Genomic DNA, 22,392 nt, shown 5'->3' on the forward strand with positions numbered 1-22,392 from the left:
CAACTCCCGGAGTTCACTCAAACTCATGTCCATTGAGTTGGTGATGCCATCCAGCCATCTCATCCTCTGTCGTCCCCTTCTCCTCCTGCCCCCAATCCCTCCTAGTATCAGAGCCTTTTCCAATGTGTCAACTCTACGAATGAAGTAGCCAAAGCATTGGAGTTTCAGCCTCAGCATCAGTCCTTCCAATGAACACCCAGGACTGATCTCCTTTAGGATGGACTGATTGTATCTCCTTGCAGTCCAAGGGACTCTCAAGAGTCTTCTCCAGCACCACAGTTCAAAAACATCAATTCTTCAGTGCTCAGCTTTCTTCACAGTCCAACTCTCACATTCATACATGACCACTGGAAAAACCATAGCCTTGACTAGATGGAAATTTGTTGGCAAAGTAATATCTCTGCTTTTTAATATGCTATCTAGGTTGACCATAACTTTTCTTCCAAGGAGTAAGTGTCTTTTAATCTCATGGCTGCAATCACCACCTGCAGTGATTTTGGAGCCCCCCAAAATAAAGTCTGACACTGTTTCCACTGTTTCCCCATCTATGGCCTATGAGCAGGCCAGCACCAACTCCAAAACTCCACAGTTCTAGAGCCAGAGACGACAGAATTCTATACATAGAAGAGCCTAAAGACACCACCCAAAAGTCTACCTGACCTCATCAATAAATTAGGATACAAAATCAGTAGGCAGCAATCTGGTGTGTTTCTACATACTAACAGTGAACTATGAGAAAGAGAAATTTACCAGTACAGGAAAACGAGTAAAATATCTAAGAGTAAATGTAACCAAGGAGGTAAAAGACCAGTGTTGACTAAAAAAAGATGTACAACTTGAGAGTTGTGCTGCTGCTGCTGCTGCTAAGTCACTTCAGTCGTGTCCGACTCTGTGCGACCCCATAGATGGCAGCCCACCAGGCTCCCCCGTCCCTGGGATTCTCCAGGCAAGAACACTGGAGTGGGTTGCCATTTCCTTCTCCAATGGATGAAAGTGAGAAGTGAAAGTGAACTCGCTCAGTCGTGTCCTACCCTTAGCACCCCCATGGACTGCAGTGTACCAGGCTCCTCTGTCCATGGGATTTTCCAGGCAAGAGTACTGGAGTGGGTTGCCATTGCCTTCTCCTGAGAGTTGTGAGTTAAGTTTTCTGAGTTAAGTTTTATTTGGGGTGAAATTAGGACTGCAGCCCAGGAGGCAGCATATCAGATAGCTCTGAGAGACTGCTCCAAAGCAGCAGTGGGCAAAAGACAATATATAATGTTTTGGTGAAGGGGGCGTTCAATACCATGAAGCACTCATTTTACAAAAGGTTTTTTGTTAGTCACGAGGATCTGATGTCACCATGAAGGGATTTAGTGCTTCTGTAGATATGAGGAGATGCAAGGATTGAGAGCATAAAATCTCTTCCTAAAACATCCAACTATCTAAAGACCTGTCCCACCAGATTCCTTGGAGCACAGAGTGCCTCACTCCACCCTGAACTCCCTCAGGGATTGTTGAAGGTCAACAGCTATAGAGGCATATGGCAAAGGCCTTTGTTGTTCAGTCCTTGGCAATGCTCTTGGTAAGTGCCAAATTGTAGTTCACATGGCCCCCTTGTGGTCATAAATCTGACCATACTTTGGGGGGCATTTCATAACCATTTTGTCCTGCATTGCTGGGAAGGCTCATTCGCAGTTCTGAAGAAGGTTTTTTTTTGATAAGAAACTCAATGTGCTATTACTGGACTAGGTCTTAATAGTCAAAGATTTCTAGACACCTGTGTTCTAGTTATGGTCCAGAAGAGTACTCCGTCTTGTTGCATCTTTTCATACCTCAGTTCAGTTCAGTTCAGTTGCTCAGTCGTGTCCAACTCTTTGCCACCCCATGAATTGCAGCACTCTAGGCTTCCCTGTCCATTACCAACTCCCAGATTTCAGCCAAATTCATCGAATTTGGGTGCATCCAGTCAATGATGCCATCCAGCTATCTCATCCTCCATTGTCCCCTTCTCCTACTGCCTCGAATCCCTCCCAGCATCAGGGTCTTTTCCAATGAGTCAACTCTTCGCATCAGGTGGCAAAAGTATTGGAGTTTCAGCCTCAGCATCAGCCCTTCCAATGAACACCGAGGACTGGTCTCCTTTAGGATGGACTGGTTGGATCTCCTTGCAGTCCAAGGGACTCTCAAGGATCTTCTCCAACACCACACTTCAAAAGCATCAATACTTCGGCTCTCAGCTTTCTTCACAGTCCAACTCTCACATCCATACATGATCACTGGAAAAATCATAGCCTGGACTAGACAGATCTTTGTTGGCAAAGTAATATCTCTGCTTTTCAATATGCTGTCTAGGTTGGTCATAACTTTCCTTCCAAGGAGTAAGCATCTTTTAATCTCATGGCTACAATCACCATCTGCAGTGATTTTGGAGCCCCCCAAAATAAAGTCTGGCACTGTTTCCACTGTTTCCCCATCTATTTCCCATGGAGTGATGGAACCAGATGCCATGATCTTAATTTTCTGAAAGTTGAGCTTTAAGCCAACTTTTTCACTCTCCTCTTTCACTTTCATCAAGAGGCTTTTAGTTCCTCTTCACTTTCTGTCATAAGGGTGGTGTCGTCTGCATATCTGAGGTTATTGATATTTCTCCCAGCAATCTTGATTCCAGCTTTGCTTCTTCCAGCCCAGCATTTCTCATGATGTACTCTGCATAGAAGTTAAATAAGCAGGGTGACAATATACAGCCTTGACATACTCCTTTTCCTATTTGGAATCAGTCTGTTGTTCCATGTGCAGTTCTAACTGTTGCTTCCTGACCTGCATATAGGTTTCTCAAGAGGCAGGTCAGGTGGTCTGGTATTCCCATCTCTTTCAGAATTTTCTAGTTTATTGTGATCCACACAGTCAAAGGTTTTGGCATAGTTAATAAAGCAGAAATAGATGTTATTCTGGAACTCTCTTGCTTTTTCCATGATCCATCAGATGTTGGCAATTTGATCTCTGGTTCCTCTGCCTTTTCTGAAATCAGCTTGAACATCTGGAAGTTCATGGTCCACGTATTGCTGAAGCCTGGCTTGGGGAATTTTGAGCGTTACTTAACTAGTGTGTGAGATGAGTACAATTGTGTGGTAGATTGAGCATTCTTTGGCATTGCCTTTTTTTGGGATTGCAATGAAAACTGACCTGTTTCAGTTGCAGAAGCACTGCGGCTGTGATGGACCATGCAGAAGCACGTGCGGCTGAGAGGAGCTACCCCATGCCCAAGGTCAGGGGCAGCAACAGAGAGGAGCATGCCCAAGTCCAAGGAGCGGTGGCTGCATGGGTGCAGAAGGGCTGAGAGGAGCTACTGCACGTTCAAAGTCAGGAGAGGCGACCTCGTCCAGGTAAGGAGCAGTGGCTGTCCTTTGCTGGAGCAGCCGTGAAGAGATACCCTGCTTCCAAGGTAAGAGAAACCCAAGTAAGATGGTAGGTGTTGCGAGGCAGCATCAGAGAGCAGACACACCGAAATGATAATCACAGAAAACTAGCCAATCTGATCACACAGACCACAGCCTTGTCTAACTTAATGAAACTAAGCCATGCCATGTGGGGCCACCCAAGACGGATGGATCATGGTGAAGAGGTCTGACAGTGGTCCACTGGAGGAAGGAATGGCAAACCACTTCAGTATTCTTGCCTTGAGAACCCCATGAACAGTATGAAAAGGTAAAATGATAAGATACTGAAAGGGGAACTCCCCGGGTCGGTAGGTGCCTAATATGCTACTGGAGATCAGTGGAGAAATAACCCCAGAACGAATGAAGGGATGGAGCCAAAGCAAAAGCAATACCCAGTTATGGATGTGACTGGTGATAGAAGCAAGGTCCAATGCTGTAAAGAGCAATATTGCATAGGAACCTGGAATGTCAGGTCCACGAATCAAGGCAAATTGGAAGTGGTCAAACAGGAGATGGCAAGAGTGAATGTCAACATTCTAGGAATCAGTGAACTAAAATGGACTGGAAAGGATGAATTTAACTCACAGGACCATTATATCTACTACGGTGGGCAGGAATCCCTTAGAAGAAATAGAGTAGCCATCATGGTCAACAGGAGTCTGAAATACAGTACTTGGATGCAATCTCAAAAATGACAGAATGATCTCTGTTCACTTCCAAGGCAAACCATTCAATATCACGGTGATCCAAGTCTAAGCCCCAACCAGTAACGCTGAAGAAGCTGAAGTTAATGGTTGTATGAAGACCTGCAAGACATTTAAGAACTAACACCCAAAAAAGATGTCCTTTTCATTATAGGGGACTGGAATGAAAAAGTAGGAAGTCAAGAAACACCTGGAGTAACAGGCACATTTGGCCTTGGAATACAGAATGAAGCAGGGCAAAGGCTAATAGAGTTTTGCCAAGAAAATGCACTAGTCATAGCAAACACTCTCTTCCAACAACACAAGAGAAGACTCAACACATGGACATCACCAGATGGTCAACATCAAAATCAGATTGATTACATTCTTTGCAGCCAAAGATGGAGAAGCTCTATACAGTCAGCAAAAACAAGACCAGGAGCTGACTGTGGCTCAGATCATGAACTCCTTATTGCCAAAATCAGACTTAAATTGAAGAAAGTAGGGAAAACCACTTGGAGAGGCAATGGCACTCCACTCCAGTACTCTTGCCTGGAAAATCCCATGGATGGAGGAGCCTGGTACGCTGCAGTCAATCAGGTCCCTAAGGGTCGGACACGACTGAGTGACTTCACTTTCACTTTCATGCATTGGAGAAAGAAATGGCAACCCACTCCAGTGTTCTTGCCTAGAGAATCCCGGGGATGGGGGAGCCTGGTAGGCTGCCGTCTATGGGGTCGCACAGAGTCGGACACGACTGAAGTGACTTAGCAGCAGCAGCAGCAGCAGGGAAAACCACTAGACCATCAGGTGTGACCTAAACCAAATCCCTTATGATTATACAGTGGAAGTGAGAAATAGATTTAAGGGACTAAATCTGATGGACAGAGTGCCTGTTGAACTATGGACGGAGGTTTGTGATGTTGTACAGGAGACAGGGATCAAGACAATCCCCATGGAACCGAAATGCAGAAAAGCAAAACGGGTGTCTGAGGAGGCCTTACAAATAGCTGTGAAAAGAAGAGAAGAGAAAAGCAAAAGAGAAAAGGAAAGATATTCCTATTTGAATACAGTGTTCCAAAGAACAGCAAGGAGAGGTAAGAAAGCCTTCCTCAGCGATCAATGCAAATAAATAGAGGAAAACAACAGAATGGGAAAGACTAGAGATCTCTCCAAGAAAATTAGAGATACCAAGGGAACAGTTCATGCAAAGATGGGCTCGAAAAAGGACAGAAATAGTATGAACCTAACAGAAGCAGAAGATATTAAGAAGAGCTGGCAAGAATCCACAGAAGAACTATACAAAAAAGATCTTCAAGACCCAGATACTCACGATGGTGTGATCACTCACCTAGAGCTAGACATCCTGTAATGTGAAGTCAAGTGGGCCTTAGAAAGCATCACTACGAACAAAGCTAGTGGAGGTGATGGAATTCCAGTTGAGCTATTTCAAATCCTGAAAGATGATGCTGTGAAAGTGCTGCACTCAATATGCCAGCAAAATTTCATACCTAGAGTTACACTAGTACAATCATTGACCATATATCGAGCTATACATTTGATCAACTGCTTCGAGTCTAGTCATAATTTTTGTTGGAGGCTTAGTCATACACTTGGTAATACAAAAAATAATAATCGTGTGAAACAAGCAAAATACAAATGGTATAGTTAATAACATTAGTGGAATTAAAATTAAATTCGATAGGCAATAGCCTGGTTACTATCACTTAAAGCTTATGAAAATTGTTAAGGCTTCAGTTCAGTTCAGTTCAGTTGCTCAGTCGTGTTCAACTCTTTGTGACCCCAAGAATCGCAGCACACCAGGCCTGCCTGTCCATCACCAACTCCTGGAGTTCACACAAACTCATGTCTATTGAGTCGCCGATACCATCCAGCCATCTCATCCTCTGTCGTCCCCTTCTCCTCCTGCCCCCAATACCTCCCAGCATCAGAGTTTTTTCAAGTGAGTCAGCTCTTCGCGTCAGGTGGGCAAAGTATTGGAGTTTCAGCCTCAGTATCAGTCCTTCCAATGAACACCCAGGACTGGTCTCCTTTAGGATGGACTGGTTGGATCTCCTTGCAGTCCAAGGGACTCTCAAGAGTCTTCTCCAACACCACAGTTCAAAAGCATCAATTCTTCAGCACTCAGGTTTCTTCACAGTCCAACTCTCACATTCATACATGACCACTGGAAAAACCATAGCCTTGACTAGACAGACCTTTGTTGGCAAAGTAATATCTCTGCTTTTCAATATGTTATCTAGATTGATCATAATTTTCTTTCCAAGGAGTAAGCATCTTTTAATTTCATGGCTGCAATCACCATCTGCAGTGATTTTGGAGGCCCCCCAAAATAAAGTCTGACACTGTTTCCACTGTTTCTCCATCTCTTTTCCATGAAGTGATGGGACCAGATGCCATGATCCTCGTTTTCTGAATGTTGAGCTTTAAGCCAACTTTTCCACTCTCCTCTTTCACTTTCATCAAGAGGCTTTTTAGCTCCTCTTCACTTTCTGCCATAAGGGTGGTGTCATCTGCATATCTGAGGTTGTTGATAGTTCTCCCAATCTTGATTCCAGCTTGTGCTTCTTCCAGCCCAGCATTTCTCATGATGTATGCATAGAAGTTAAATAAGCAGGGTGACAATATACAGCCTTGATGTACTCCTTTTCCTATTTGGAACCAGTCTGTTGTTCCATGTGCAGTTCTAACTGTTGCTTCCTGACCTGCATATAGGTTTCTCAAGAGGCAGGTCAGGTGGTCTGGTATTCCCATCTCTTTTAGAATTTTCCACAGTTTATTGTGATCCACACAGTCAAAGGCTTTGGCATAGTCAATAAAGCAGAAATAGATGTTTTTTTCTGGAACTCTCTTCCTTTTTTGATGATCCATCAGATGTTGGCAATTTGATCTCTGGTTCCTCTGCCTTATCTGTTAAGGCTTAAATATGGTCAATTACATTCTCCACCCCATTGAAAGCACACACACACACACACACACACACACACACACACACACACACAAGCTGCTAAATGGTCATACCAGTAGAATACAGATTTTTGACCCATTGAGATCATACCAGTGCTAGATTGGTTAGGGTTACCTCTAACTTGTTAACATGTATGACCTTAAGTGCATGGGAATCCCAGGCTACACCTTCGTATCCATCCCTGTAGATGTGAAGGCCATGAATTAGAGCCACAAATCCACTGAGTTCCATACCAACCACTCTCTCTAACGGTAATAATAGACATAGCTCATAAAGCACCGAGCCTTAATTATCAGGTTGATCTTAATTACCAGATTGATCATTTTTAGTATGATTTAACCCTTCCCAACATAGAAGAGCTTTTAAACTTAAATGACCATAGCCTGCTGTTAGCCATGTAGATCCACCCCATAACTGTGGGACTTTTCCTTTTCATAGATGAGAGGTTAATTTTTTTTTATTGAGACTTAGCTCATCACTACAATTGAGTTTAAGTAGTCATGTATGGATGTGAGAGTTGGACTGTGAAGAAAGCTGAACGCGGAAGAATTGATGCTTTTGAAGTGTGGTGTTGGAGAAGACTCTTGAGAGTCCCTTGGACTGCAAGGAGATCCACCAGTCCATTCTAAAGGAGATCAGTCCTGGGATTTCTTTGGAAGGACTGATGCTAAAGCTGAAACTCCAGTACTTTGGCCACCTCATGCGAAGAGTTGACTCATTGGAAAAGACTCTGACACTGCGAGGGATTGCGGGCAGGAGGAGAAGGGGATGACAGAGGATGAGATGGCTGGCTGGCATCACTGACTCGATGGACGTGAGTTTGAGTGAACTCCAGAAGTTGGTGATGGACAGGGAGGCCTGGCGTGCTGCGATTCATGGGGTCACAAAGAGTTGGACATGACTGAGCGACTGAACTGAACTGAAGAGAAAACTTAAATCTATGGCCAGAATCAGGGCGCATATTATTAATTGGCCAGGTGAGAGAATCCCATCTAGCAATATCATGAAGATAGAACAGGACGGCACACTCATCTAAAATAAATTTCTCAGTGTGTATCCCTAGAGAACCGAAATTCACCAAGGTAGCCCAGAAGTACTAGACACAGGTAATTGGCCTCAACCTAACAATTGGATTGCGTTTTAAGCTAGCATAGAATCATGTCCATGATAGAAAACTTTTGATTGATAGGCATAGGTCTAAGGAATCAAGAAAACATTATAAATGATCATAAAAGTCAGATCAGCATCTTGGGCAAGCTGTCTGCTTCTGATGTCTTCTTCTTCTCGTCCTAGTGTAGTGTAGTTTCCTCTGTTTGAGTGTTGTTTTAAGGTGAGTTTGAGGTCAGCAGGCCTCTCTATAAACCAGTCCAGCTTAGGGGCCTTTTGGAAGTGGGAGTTAACCCAAGAGTCAATTTCCCTTCAATTTCACTGGGCATGAGCTAGTTAAGAGTTCCTGATAGGAAGGTCCTTCCATCTAGGTTGGAAACAATTCCTTGAATTATGTCGTCTTCCAGTCTTGACTGCAGGTCATGCGTGATGCATCTGATCTTCATCCAAAGATAGATTACTGAGATAAGCTTCAGAAACAACCCTAGAGTGTCCTTTAATAATGCAATTAAATTTTACACTAATATACCCTAACAACAAAGAACTATTCAGGAAATGAGTCTTAGTAGATACAGACCTCCATCAACAAACTGGGATTTCACATTCATTAAAACATTTTTTTCTACCTAAAATCACTGTCATTTTTACCAAATATAACCAAATTAAGACCTGTTTGTAATATAGATCTGGTCGCAATAAACTTGGCCTGATGATTTATATAACCATAATTGATCATAGATATTTTTGCTTTGTTGAGAGTATAAAAGTCTCAGACTGAACTTTTAAAATAAAACCTTTCAGGGCTAGGAAAGTCCTGCCAAAGGTTTATCACAGATTTTTCCTAATAGATTTAAGTGAATTCCTCCCTTCTCAAGGTCTCAGATCTCTTCAAGTTTCTTCAGATTTCTGTACCTGTTAGTGAGATATCCTTCCTAACTTGTATGATAATGTTACTGGAAACTAAGAGTTTCCAATCTCTGGAGGGTTCAGATAGAGAGAGAAGATAAATGGTTCAATTTGTTTATAAAATATAATTTTATGAAAGTACCATTATAGTTAGTCTGAGGGGAAGGTTTTTCTTACACCTGGAAAACACAGATTTAACCCAGTAATTTTTCAGATAAAAACCATAAAAGTTATAAGCATATTCACCAGTTCATTAGGTCCTTTTGTTAACCTTTGTGAAGTCATCAGGTTTTTCAATAAAATTTTTTTAATATAAATTTATTTATTTTAATAGGAGGTTAATTACTTTACAATATTGTATTGGTTTTGCCATACATCCATATGAATCCGCCACAGGTATACATCTTTATCCAGTTCAGAAACTGGTGTTTATCCCAAAGTCCTTTTTATAAATCTTGAAGAGGAAGTATTTTTGTGAAACTTGGTTAGTGCATGACAATATTTTGAGATAGTAACTAGAATTATGCCTGATAACATATTACCCAAACATATCAAAATTTTAGGAACTCCATACAGTTTTTCTAGGATATCTTTATTAGTAACATTTACCATACAATATAACCGGAGACTTATTACTTACTTAACAATATTCCCCATGTAATTCTGTATACAAAATGAACCTAATCAGTGTAGTATCTCTTTGGAATGTTTCAGGGGCCCTCTGAAGCATCCCAAAGTTAGCTAGAAATCTTCATTAGAATGATTTAGGAAGCTTTGTCAACAAATATCAAAAAGGTTTAGAACACTCAGTCAGATAGGGCTATAGGTCATTGTGAAACAATAGCTGTTCACCAGGCCAAAGTCACAATAAAGAATTTCATAACAGATCATTTAACAGATAAATAAATTTAAATCTATTATCAAACACAGTTCAATATCTGAAGACAAGGTGTCCTCTTAACAGAGAGAAAAGCTAAATTCAAGTTTTTGCACTAGGTTACTTTACTTAAAAGGTAAACTTAATTGACATTATTTTAAACGTAGTCCTAACAATATACAAAACTCTTTCCTCGTGGTTCACTTTTAATAAACCTTATCCCTTTCTGTACCCATTACTGTGTTCTTCCATCCTAAAAAGCCACCTGTAAGTCACGCTTGCTTCCTTTTCCCTTCACAAAATTTAATTCCATTCCTCATACCTTCTTTACTGAAAACACACTTCCTGCTTCCTTTAACGAACCAAGAACTGACTTTTATTTTAGCATTTTATAGATTGGTGAGCATAAATACCAGTGATAATTTCTAAAACATTTGTTTTCTTAGAACATTTTAGGATGGCACCAAACATCATTTCTTTTTAATCCCAAACTTCTTTAGTTTCTCTGTAAGAGTTAATTAGTGTTTAGTAGTAAATGTTTCAAAATCTTTTTATTTATTTTATTTGGAAATGACTTAGCTATTCAACAGACTTCCAACACTTAGTTGAGCACAACCCTTAAAAGTTCAAGTTACTCCAATCTGGATAGACTATTTTAGATGGACATTCCTAAAGCATAATTATTCTTAATAGAGTTTGTCTAAGGCTCATATCTCATTTAAATTTTTTAGAAGCTTCTTCACTTAGCAAGGTAATTTCTTTGTTGACAAACTTGTAACAGATATAATAATATTTAACTTATGTTAAACCTAGGTACAATGAAAATATTCTGCTTAATGATAAGTATTCTTAGAGATATCTACATTATTTAGATCAACAAATAAACAGTAATGTCAGGTATTTCACACTGAATATTTCCCATTTCACATGAACCTGAAATTCATTTAGGTTAATTTCTCTTGTATTTAGAATTATTTTATTTGTAAGCACTTACTCTTTTTTTTTTTAGGCCAATTAGATTAGATTACATTAGAGCTCATTTACAAACTGATCTCAGCAATCAGCAATATTATCAAAAAAGAAAAAAAAAAAAGAAACACTCTGAGACATACATAAATCCAAATAGATACAGGAGATCGTATACCATTGTTTTCAAAACTTCAGTTCAGTTCAGTTCAGTCGTTCAGTAGTGTCCGACTCTTTGCGACCCCATGAATCACAGCACGCCAGGCCTCCCTGTCCATCACCATCTCCCGGAGTTCACTCAAACTCATGTCCATCGAGTCGGTGATGCCATCCAGCCATCTCATTCTCTGTTGTCCCCTTCTCCTCCTGCCCCCAATCCCTCTCAGCATTAGAGTCTTTTCCAATGAGTCAACTCTTCACATGAGGTGGCCAAAGTACTGGAGTTTCAGCTTTAGCATCAGTCCTTCCAAAGAACACCCAGGACTGATCTCCTTTAGAATGGACTGGTTGGATCTCCTTGTGGTCCAAGGGACTCTCAAGAGTCTTCTCCAACACCACAGTTCAAAAGCATCAATTCTTCGGCACTCAGCTTTCTTCACAGTCCAACTCTCACATCCATACATGACCACAGGAAAAACAATAGCCTTGACTAGACAGATCTTAGTCAGCAAAGTAATGTCTCTGCTTTTGAACATGCTATCTAAGTTGGCCATAACTTTCCTTCCAAAGAGTAAGCATCTTTTAATTTCATGGCTGCAATCACCATCTGCAGTGATTTTGGAGCCCCCCAAAATAAAGTCTGACACTGTTTCAACTGTTTCCCCATCTATTTCCCATGAAGTCATGGGACCAGATGCCATGATCTTCGTTTTCTGAATGTTGAGTTTTAAGCCAACTTTCCCACTCTCCTCTTTCACTTTCATCAAGAGGATTTTTAGTTCCTCTTCACTTTCTGGCATGAGGGTGTTGTCACCTGCATATCTGAGGTTATTGATATTTCTCGTGGCAATCTTGATTCCAGCTTGTGCTTCTTCCAGCCCAGCATTTCTCGTGATGTACTCTCAATAGCAGTTAAATAAGCAGGGTAACAATATACAGCCTTGACACACTCCTTTTCCTATTTGGAACCAGTCTGTTGTTCCATGTCCAGTTCTAACTGTTGCTTCCTGACCTGCATACACATTTCTCAAGAGGCAGGTCAGGTGGTCTGGTATTCCCATCTCTTTCAGAATTTTCTACAGTTTATTGTGATCCACAGTCAAAGGCTTTGGCATAGTCAATAAAGCAGAAATAGATGTTTTTCTGGAACTCTCTTGCTTTTTCCATGATCCATTGGATGTTGGCAATTTGATCTCTGGTTGCTCTGCCTTTTTTAAACCAGCTTGAAAATCTGGAAGTTCACGGTTCATGTACTGCTGAAGCCTGGGTTGGAGAGTTTTGAGCATTACTTTACTAGCGTATGAGATGAGTTTAATTATGTGGTAGTTTGAGCATTCTTTGGCATTGTCTTTCTTTGGATTGGAGTGAAAATGACCTTTTCCAGTCCTATGGCCGCTGCTGAGTTTTCCAAATTTGCTGGCATATTGAGTGCAGCACTTTCACAGCATCATCGTTCAGGATTTGAAATAGCTCCACTGGAATTCCATCACCTCCACTAGCTTTGTTCATAGTGATGCTTTCTAAGGCCCACTTGACTTCACTTTCCAGGATTTCTGGCTCTAGGTGAGTGATCACACCATCGTGATTATCTGGGTCGTGAAGCTCTTTTTTGTACAGTTCTTCTGTGGATTCTTGCCACCTCTTCTTAATATCTTCTGCTTCTGTTAGGTTCATACTATTTCTGAACTTTATCGAGCCCATCTTTGCGTGAACTGTTCCCTTGGTATCTCTAATATTCTTAAATAGATCTCTAGTCTTTCCCATTCTGATGTTTTCCTCTGTTTCTTTGCATTGATCACTGAGGAAGGTTTTCTTACCTCTCCTTGCTATTCTTTGGAACTCCGAATTCAGATGCTTATATCTTTCCTTTTCTCCTTTGCTTTTCTCTTCAGTTCTTTTTACAGCTATTTGTAAGGCCTACTCAGACTGCCATTTTGCTTTTTTGCATTTCTTTTCCATGGGGATGGTCTTGATCCCTGTCTTCTGTACAATGTCATGAACCTGAATCCATAGTTCAACAGGCACTCTATCTATCAAATTTAGTCCCTTAAATCTATTTCTCACTTTCACTGTATAATCATAAGGGATTTGATTTAGGTCATACCTGAATGGTCTAGTGGTTTTCCCACTTTCTTCAATATAAGTCTGAATTTGGCCATAAGGAGTTCATGATCTGAGCCACAGTCAGCTCCCAGTCTTGTTTTTGCTGACTGTATAGAGCTTCTCCATCCTTGGCTGAAAAGAATATAATCTATCTGATTTCGGCATTGACCATCTGGTGATGTCCATGTGTAGAGTCTTCTCTTGTTTTGTTGGAAGAGGGTGTTTGCTATGACTAGTGCCTTCTCTTGGCAAAACTCTATTAGCCTTTGCCCTGCTTCATTCTGTACTCCAAGGCCAAATTTGCCTGTTACCCCAGGTGTTTCTTGACTTCCTACTTTTTCATTCCAGTCCCCTATAGTGAAAAGGACATCTTTTGGGGGTGTTAGTTCTTAAAGGTCTTGTAGGTCTTCATAGAACCGTTCAACTTCAGCTTCTTCAGCATTACTGGTTGGGGCATAAACTTGGATTACTGTGATATTGAATAAAAAATGGTTGGAGTAAGATTTTAAAAGGCTTTGTTCCCCTTTTTGTTCTTTCTGCACCCAGGAATTAGATATGGTCTAGATAGGTGATTCAGAGAGCTTTGGTCAAAAGGTGTCAGTTCAGTTCAGTCGCTCAGTCGTGTCCGACTATTTGTGACCCCATGAACCTCAGCATGCCAGGCCTCCCTGTCCATCACCAACTCCTGGAGTTACCCAAACTCATGTCCATTGAGTCAGTGATACAATCCGACCATCTCATTCTCTGTCATCCCCCTCTCCTCCTGCCCTCAATCTTTCCCAGCATCAGCGTCTTTTCCAATGAGTCAGCTCTTCACATCAGGTGGCCAAAATATTGGAGCTTCAGCTTCAGCATTAGTCCTTCCAGTTAACACCCAGGACTGATCTCCTTTAAAATGGACTGGTTGGATCTCCTAGCAGTCCAAGCGACTCTAAAGAGTCTTCTCCAACACCACAGTTCAAAAGCATCAGGTCTTCACCACTCAGCTTTCTTTAAAGTCCAACTTTCACATCCATACATGACTACTGGAAAAACAAGAGCTTTGACTAGACGGACATTTGTTGACAAAGTAATGTCTCTGCTTTTTAATATGCTGTCTAGGTTGGTCATAACTTTCCTTCCAAGGAGTAAGCGTCTTTTAATTTTATGGCTGCAGTCACCATCTGCAGTGATTTTGGACGCCCCCAAAATAAATTCAGCCATTGTTTCCACTGTTTTCCCATCTATTTGCCATGAAGTGATGGGACTGGATGCCATGATCTTAGTTTTCTGACTATTGAGCTTTAAGCCAACTTTTTCAGTCTCCTGTTTCTCTTTCATTAAGATGCTCTTTAGTTCCTCTTCACCTTCTCCCATAAGGGTGGTGTCATCTGCATATCTGAGGTTATTGATATTTCTCCCATCAATCTTGATTCCAGCTTGTGCTTCTTCCAGCCCAGCGTTTCTCATGATGTATTCTGCATATAAATTAAATAAGCAGGATGAGAATATACAGTGAAAATATACAATATACCTCCTAAACGCATAGGAGGAGTTATTTCCTCAGGGCAAGAATTCTTAAAGAGATAATTTTTTCTTCAAGTTTCCTCTGGAGTCTAAAGAATATTGTGACCACATTGTCAAAAATCGTACCTTTTATTTTGTGACCATAGTTTTATAGCCAAGATTTAAACCAACTAGACCAAAATTTAGTACTCAACTTGGCACTGAAAACAAGGGCAGATTGGTCCCAGCATGGATTGTCCCTCTGGGAAGCAGGGGGCTTAGTTTGATCAGCCCCAGGCTGTTGATTACAGGAGGAAGTCCTGGACATTAGGGAACTTCAGTTCATTTTCCTATCCTATGTCAATAAAGATATAATATTTTTAGACCACTTTTCTCATCATTGGATGATAGCTATAGATTGACCAGTTATTTAAAAAAATTTCCCAAGGGATTCCCAGGTGGAGTATGGAATCTTAGAGTAAGCAATTCACATATTAGCTTGAACAGTTTGTACCAGATGTCTGTGCACTGTAACCAAACCAACAAATGAAACCAAACCAGAACTTCACCAGCCAGGAGTCACATTCCAAATGAAACAAAAGAAAAAGAGATGCCTAGAAATCAAAAGCCAAGTGGCAAGAGTGCCCCCAAAAGGTGGTAAAGTGATGCTCAGAAATAAAAAACCAAATGGCATAAATGCCAAACGTGACGTCCCAGTTCTACTAGACCTGTGACCTGGCAAAGTCAGTGCTAGCAGCCTTTTTAGTTCTGATAGAGTCAAGCAATTTCTTGTTGATTTTCTGAGAAGTTACTCTATCATTTCCTGTTTTAGAAGCTTCTAGATCCCAGTCAAAGTAAGCACACTGACCTTTTCAAATTGTGCACACAAAAAAAATATCAATTTTGGATTATCAAAAGAACCCCAATTTGGCCATTTTAGGTTGAGATCTCCTTCAGTATAATTTCTCCAATTAACTAGGCACTTGCAAGTATGAGCTCCATATGTATTGTACATGAATCTGGCTAGAGTGTTAGTCAGAGGCTGGTCTTTCTGGCATCCCTTTGTTTCTGTTTTTGAGAGATTCTGTTTCCCATTTTAAGCTAAATTTTTCAGGGATAAAACTCACTAGTGAACTTGTGTAGTGGGCCCATGTGCTGCTTGTGAGCTTAACTTCTCCAGGAGTCACCCCAGACTCGTTTCAGCTTGTCTTACATGTCTTGGATTCTGCCTCCAGCAATCTAAGACCACCATGGCTGCTTAGGTCGCTGAATGGCCAGTTCTCATGTGCAACCCCTGGATGAGCAAGTGCTTTAATTAATGTGTGGGTTTCCCTATGGGTCCACTACATGGTATGAGGAGTAGGCCTGAACCACTCCCATAAATTTCTCAGTCACCCAAGAAAACCAAAATGGCCAGGAGGAGTCTTGTCCCTTTTCTTTAGAGCAAAGCTCTCATGTATTTTCCTCACTTTTATCCTGACAAATTCTATAAAGGCAGTCAGATTGAGGGAAAGTGTCAAATCAGCCTTTTACTTAACCACTTAGCCAAGACCATTCAGTCCCCTACAATGGAGCGACCTCAGCATCTTTCAGCTGAGACCCGGGTATTCCACGATTTTTTTCCAATCGAGCCCCCCTACCCAGTACCTTTCCACTGGGTGAGCAATTCTCCTGGCATCTTTCAGCTGCCCCCCACTCCCCATCCAGTATCTTTTGACTGGGTGGGAATTCCTCAGTATCTTTTATCCTAGTCCCACTCAGTGTCTAGACCATAAGTGGCTATGCCCAAGATTTTTCACCTGGGCCCACCCCACCCCAGTATCTTTCCTACTAGGAGGGGGCAGGTAACCTGCTCCACCACCAAACAAAACTCAGAATCTCAACCAACAGGGGATATTCAAGAACAAGGAGAGACTTACCCAAATTCATCTGCACTCCCTGAGGATCCAGATGGGCGCAAGGGCCCACTGCTGGTACCAAAGCTCTGGTTCCTCGTGGAGTCCAGTCAAAGAAAGGAAGTCCACTCAGGGTTGCTTCTCTGGTCATCATAACTATCGACTGAAAAAAGATGAACAACTTGAGAGTTGCGAGTTAAGTTTTATTTGGGGCAAAATGAGGACTGCAGCCTGGTGAGGCTGTACATCTTTTTTTTAGTTGACACCTGTACTTGGGAAATTAGAGTAACAGGCAAGTTTGCTTTAGAGTACAAAATGAAGCAGGGTAAAACCTAACAGAGTTATGCCAAGAGAATGCACTGGTCATAGCAAACACTCTCTTCCAACAACATAAGACTCTACACATGGACATCAGCAGATGGTCAATACTGTTATGCACCGAGCCCGTATCTCCGAACCGACCAAGAGAGCGAACAAGTCCACCACAGTAATGCAAAGGCAAGAAGGGAATTTTATTTCTAGTGCGCTAGGGCTCAAGTCTCATCCGACATGGCAGAATCTGATGAGAGCCCCGAACAAAGGAGTATGGTGGCTTATATACAGGCAGTTCTTTGTCTCAGTTACAGGAGTAGCTGGCGTTACATGATTGGCTAGGCAGGATGAGCGCATGTCCTGTCTCTTCTGGTTGGTGTGTATGGGAAGTCTTCCTAATTTGGTCAAGGAATGCTGGTTTTTTTTTTTTTTTTTTTTCCCAGCTAACAGGAAACATGACTCAGGTCCCTGGTGCTATGCACCTCACTGAGCTGTCCAGCCTGCTGGACAAACACCAAAATCAGATTGATTATATTCTTTGCAGCCAAATATCGAGAAGCTCTCTACAGTGAGCAGAATCAAGACCAGGAGCTGACTGTGTCTCAGATGATGAAGTTCTTATTCCAAAATTCAGACTTAAATTGAAGAAAGTGGGGCAAACCACTAGACCATTCAGGTATGACCTAAAGAAAATCCCTTTCAATTTTACAGTGGAAGTGACAAATAGATTCAAGGGATCAGATCTGATAGACAGAGTGCCTGAAGAACTATGGATGGAGGTACGTAACATTGCACAGGAGGCTGTGATCAAAACCATCTGCAAGGATAAGAAATGCAAAAAGGCAAAATGGTTGTCTGAGGAGGCCTTAGAAATAGCTGATAACAGAAGAGAAGTATCAGGCTAAGGAGAAAGGAAAGATATATCCCTCTGAATGCAGAGTCACAAAGAAGAGCAAGGAGAGATAAGAAAGCCTTTCTGAGTGATCAATGTAAAGAAAGAGAGGAAAACAATAGAATGGGAAAGATTAGAAATCTCTTCAAGAAAATCAGAGATACCAATGGAACCTTTCATGCAAAGATGGGCACAATAAAGGACAGAAATTATATGGACTTACAGAAGCGGAAGATATTAAAGAGAGGTGGCAAGAATACACAAAAGAACTATACAACAGAGTATTGACTATGCCAAAGGCTTTGACTCTGTGGATCACAATAAAGTGTGGAAGATTCTGAAAGAGATGGGAATACCAGACCACCATACTTGCCTCCTGAGAAATCTGTATGCAGGTCAAGATGCAACAGTTAGAACCAGACCTGGAACAATGGACTGGTTCCAAATTGGGAAAGGAGTATGTCAAGGCTGTATATTGTCACCCTGCTTATTTAACTTCTATGCAGAGTACATCATGTGAAATGCCGGGCTGGATGAAGCACAAGCCCGAATCAAGATTGCCAGCAGAAATATCAGTTACCTCAGATATGCAGATGACACCACCCTTAAGGCAGAAAGCGAAGAGGAACTAAGAGCCTCTTGATGAAAGTGAAAGAGGAGAGTGAAAAAGCTGGCTTAAAACTAAACATTAAAAAAATGAAGATCATAGCATCTGCTCCCATCAGTTCAGTTCAGTTTATTTCAGTCACTCAGTTGTGTCCAACTCTATACAACCCCATGGACTGCAGTGCACCATCTTCCCTGTCCATCACCAACTCCCAGAGCTTTCTCAAACTCATGTCAATTGAGTCGGTGATGCCATTCAACCATCTCATCCTCAGTCATTCCCTTCTCCTGCCTTCAATCTTTGCCAGCATCAGGGTCTTTTCCAGTCCCATCACTTCATGGCAAATAGAGGGGGAAACAATGGAAACAGTGACAGATTTTATTTTCTTGCACTCCAAAATCACTGCAAAAGCTGACTGCAGTCATGAAATTCAAAACTCTCGCTCCTTGGAAGAAAAGCTATGACCAACCTAGACAGCATATTAAAAAGCAGAGACGTTGCTGAGAAAGGTCTGTCTGGTTAAAGCTAAGGTTTTTCATGGCCACGCCACACAGTTTGTGGGATCTTAATTCCCCAATCACGGAGCAAATCCTGTCCCACAGTAGTGAAAGAAACGAGGGTTAACCAGTGGATTCTGGACCACCAGGGAATTCCCTATTTTTTTATTTTATAGCTTTGGATCCTGGATGTATATAGGTCAGCATGAGGTCATTTTGTTTACAAAGGTAGATGAACAAATATTTGTTCTAGATTTGTGAAAAATGCCATTGGTACTTTGATGGCGATTGCATTGAATCTGTAGATTGCCCCAGGAAGTGTGGTCGTCTTAATGATAGTAATTCTTTAACTCCATGAGCACAGTATATCATTCCATCTGTTTGTGTCATCGTCAGTTTCTTCAATCAATGTCCTATAGTTTTCCAAGTTCACTTTAGTTCAGTTCAATAGCCCAGTCGTGTCCCATTCTATATGACCCCATGGACTGCGGCATATCAGGCTTCCCTGTCTGTCACCAACTTCTGGAGCTTGCTCAAACTCATGTCCATCAGTCGGTGATGCCATGCAGCATCTCATGCTCTGTCATCCCATTCTCTTCCTGCCTTCAATCTTTCCCAGCATCAGGGTCTTTTTCCAACGAGTCAGTTCTTTGCATCAGGTGGCCAAACTACTGGAGCTTCAGCTTCAGTATCAGCCCTTCTAATGAATATTCAGGGTTGATTTCCTTTAGGATTGACTGGTTTGATCTCCTTGCAGTCCAAGGGACTCTCAAGAGTCTTCTCCAACACCACAGATCAAAAGCATCAATTCTTCAGCACTCAGCTTTCTTTATGGTCCAACTCTTACATTAATACATGACTACTGGAGTCAGATGGCCCTCTTAACTGTAAACATAGGTAGGTCATTTCAGCATTTTGTGACCTTAGTTTGTTAATCTGTCAAATGACAAAAACAGTACAATTTAATAATTAATGCAGTATCCTTTATTTGAGAGAAAACAACCGATGAGTTAGGGGTGCACAGTGCCTCACAAGCAGTGGAACACTCTTCCAGAGGGATTTTAGTAAGAATGGGTATTACAGAGCATTAGGAGAGGTGATGTAGAAATAGGGCATGATTGGCTAAGAGGTCAAGGATTTCCTGATAAGGCTAGTGGGTCTATTTTCTAGGGTAAGATAAGCTAGCAAAAGTTGAGTTGGATGATTGTGATTAATGTATGTTAGGTTTCCTAGACAGTGAGGTGTTTCCTGTGAGTGTGGGCTGACATGGGTTTCAATTTGCTTGTGGGACACTCTGGCTGCCTCCATTTTGTGAGTCCCAATATGCAAATTTCCTTTATCAGTGGGAGATGATGTCTGTCTCTTCTTTCAGATTTGTTATGAGGACAAAATAGCCATACATATCCTGATTACTTTAAAGCTATAGGAATAAATGATATTAACAAAAAGAAACCATGAGAATTTTTTATTAGATCACCAGCACTTAGCCAAACTATGGTCCTGAAGGCTGCAAGTTAGTCAACCTGCCATCTCTCTGAATCCCGGTTTACATCTGCAAGAATGTTGACTAACTATGGCCCATCCATGACAATCAGGTTATGGTTTGAGGAGTCATCATTCACTTGCATTAACTGTTATTGACCTGTCTCTCTCCCACAATCTTTGATCTATATCCTTGCCAGTGTCTCTCAGACACTGCCTGTCATTTTGGGATCTGCTTCATGATCAGTTCTAGGCCATTGCCTTCAAGTGTTTTCATATATCTGGTTACTCATCTGTCTCTAGCTGAGACAATATTTTTAGATATCTGTCAATTTTCAAGTAACTTCTTGATTGCACTCTTGTTCTGAGTCAAAGCAAGTTCCCCAACTAGATTACAAAGCTCCTTCTGGACTTTAGCATGCTGTAAATAAGAACCCTGCTTATTTAAATTATACGCAGAGTACACCATGAGAAACGCTGGACTGGAAGAAACACAAGCTGGAATCAAGATTGCCGGGAGAAATATCAATAACCTCAGATATGCAGATGACACCACCCTTATGGCAGAAAGTGAAGAGGAACTAAAAAGCCTCTTGATGAAAGTGAAAGAGGAGAGTGGAAAAAGTTGGCTTAAAGCTCAACCTTCAGAAAATGAAGACCATGGCATCCGGTCCCATCACTTCATGGGAAATAGATGGGGAAACAGTGGAAACAGTGTCAGACTTTATTTTGGGGGGCTCCAAAATCACTTCAGATGGTGATTGCAGCCATGAAATTAAAAGACGCTTACTCCTTGGAAGAAAAGTTATGACCAACCTAGATAGCATATTAAAAAGCAGAGACATTACTTTGCCAACTAAGGTCCATCTAGTCAAGGCTATGGTTTTTCCAGTGGTCCTGTATGGATGTGAGAGTTGGACTGTGAAGAAGGCTAAGCGCCAAAGAATTGATGTTTTTGAACTGTGGTGTTGGAGAAGACTCGTGAGAGTCCCTTGGATTGCAAGGAGATCCAACCAGTCCATTCTGAAGGAGATCAGCCCTGGGATTTCTTTGGAAGGAATGATGCTAAAGCTGAAACTCCAGTACTTTGCCCACCTGATGCGAAGAGTTGACTCATTGGAAAACACTTTGATGCTGGGAAGGATTGGGGGCATGAGGAGAAGGGGACGACCGAGGATGAGATGGCTGGATGGCATCACTGAGTCGATGGACATGAATCTGAGTGAACTCTGGGAGATGGTGATGGACAGGGAGGCCTGGCGTGCTGCGACTCATGGGGTCACAAAGAGTCGGACACGATGAGCGACTGAACTGAAAAGAACTGAACTGAACTGAAATAAGAACTGGCATGGTCAAGTAAATACTTTTTAAAAAAGGAAATGACTATCAGGAATTTCCACAATGCAGCCAGAACCAAGCACACAGAGCCATTTCCACCACGCACTGGGCACCACAGAAAGACAGTCTTAAATTCTGGGGACACTATGTCAAAATTAAAAAAGAAGTTGGATTGAGACTTCAATTGAGGGCTAATCCAAGGGAAAGAGGAGCCCAGGGTACCCATCTTACAATGCCTTTCTATATTTGTGTGTGTTTGATTACAGTTCCCATCCAGGTGTGTGCCTGTGTCCAACTCTTCGTGACCCCATGGACCTAGCACTTTATGCTCTCTATCCATGAAATTTCCCAGGCAAGAATGCTATTTCCTCCTCCAAAGGATCTTCATGACCCAAGGATTGAACGCACATATCCTGCATTGCCAGGCAGATTCTTTACCACTGCACCAGCTGGGAAGCCCATCCAAGTGACTAGATCTACACTGTTGTTGTTGTTGTTCAGTCACTAAATCTTGTCTGCAGCATGCCAGGCTTCCCTGTCCCTCATCATCTCTTGGAGTTTTCCCAAGCAGATCTAAGATACCTCCAAAAGAGGTATATATCTCTAAAATGCAATAATAATTACAAAAAAAATCAGTTATTATGTCACACATTCATTTACTATTTTTCAAGTAAA

This window comes from Budorcas taxicolor, chromosome X (genome assembly GCF_023091745.1).
Source record: "Budorcas taxicolor isolate Tak-1 chromosome X, Takin1.1, whole genome shotgun sequence".
Classification (NCBI taxonomy): domain Eukaryota; kingdom Metazoa; phylum Chordata; class Mammalia; order Artiodactyla; family Bovidae; genus Budorcas; species Budorcas taxicolor.